Genomic DNA, 1,332 nt, shown 5'->3' on the forward strand with positions numbered 1-1,332 from the left:
CACCTTCCCTTTTTCCTTCTTCCCTTTTCAACTGCTGTTATTACGTGGAGTTTGGAGCCTAAGCTTTGAAAACTCCCATGTGGCGCCTGTCTTAAGTCCGAGCATGCTCAATAGCAAAAACAGATTGGGGTTGCAAAAAAGAACCCGGGTGAGGATAGTTGGGGTATTTGGAGATTTGCCCGTTTCCTGACCAAATGTTTCAATTCTGGTCTGGATGACATTGGAGAATGGAGCATAAGCCAGCCTAGAGGTGAGGAATGCCTGAACACCCTAGGCCAGATTTTTATCTGAACTGTAAAGACAATGTTTCCTGACCAGCTGGAGGTCTGGTGGGTGGGAGAGGGAGCATTCCTGGCTGCTTTTGCGTTTAAATGGGTGTGGTGCTAAGTATATCTTGTTTACCTTGTCTTTCTATTGGAAAAAGTTTTGAAGTCTGGTTGAGTTTGTCACATCATGCCTGTTGCCTAGCACTACCAAAAGTATTCTTATCTAGTAACAAAGACTGGAATAGGTGGAGATTGAGGCTTGGCTTCACTGAAGTTGAGGGAAAGGGTCCAAGTGTTTTTTTGGTTTTTTGGCACTGGGGATTGAACCCAGGGACACTTTACTACTGAGCTACATTCCTAGCCCTTTTTATCTTTTTTATTTAGAGACAGGGTTTTGCTAAATTGCTGAGGCTGGCCTTGAACTTGGCGATCATCCTGCCTCAACCTCCCGAGTCGCTGGAAATTTTACAGGCATGTGTCACTGTACCAGCAACAAGTGTTGTTTTAATTCTTTTAAAAACTAGAGTCATTAAATTTCCTTAGAGAACTCGAATGCTAAGTGAATTAGTTTTAATTTTAATTTAAAAGTTGAAAGCCTTAGTCCCAGTAGATTAGTAACATTCCAAATAGTTTAATATTTCTGCCAAATGCCAATGTGGTAGTGTCTGTTTGCAGAAGCAATACCTACACTCAGTATATCACACATTGACCTGATATCATTTTAAAATTAATGTGTTCCAAATTCTGTAAGAAGTTATTTGTGGATCTATTATGTATTCTTTGTATATATTCTATATATATATATTTTTTTTATAAGGAGAGTAACTAAGAACAGAGTAGGGATGAAGAGCATGAGAAGAAGATTAACATTAAACTGGGATGAGAGGTGGGAGGGAAAGGGAGAGAGAAGGGAAATTGCATGGAAATGGAAGGAGACCCTCAGGGTTATACAAAATTACATACAAGAGGAAGTGAGGGGAAAGGGGAAAATAATACAAGGGGGAGAAATGAATGACAGTAGAGGGGGTAGAGAGAGAAGAGGGGAGGGGAGGGGAGGGGGGATAGT

General features: G+C 40.8%; 1 protein-coding gene across 1 annotated transcript in view; it reads left to right on the plus strand.

The window, feature by feature from the left end:
* Positions 1-1,332, plus strand: part of Smad5 (SMAD family member 5) — a 38,715-nt gene that overhangs the window by 343 nt on the left and 37,040 nt on the right. The gene's annotated exons all lie outside the window — the stretch shown is intronic.

This window comes from Marmota marmota, unplaced genomic scaffold, assembly GCF_001458135.2.
Source record: "Marmota marmota marmota unplaced genomic scaffold, marMar, whole genome shotgun sequence".
NCBI classification, from domain to species: Eukaryota; Metazoa; Chordata; class Mammalia; order Rodentia; family Sciuridae; genus Marmota; species Marmota marmota.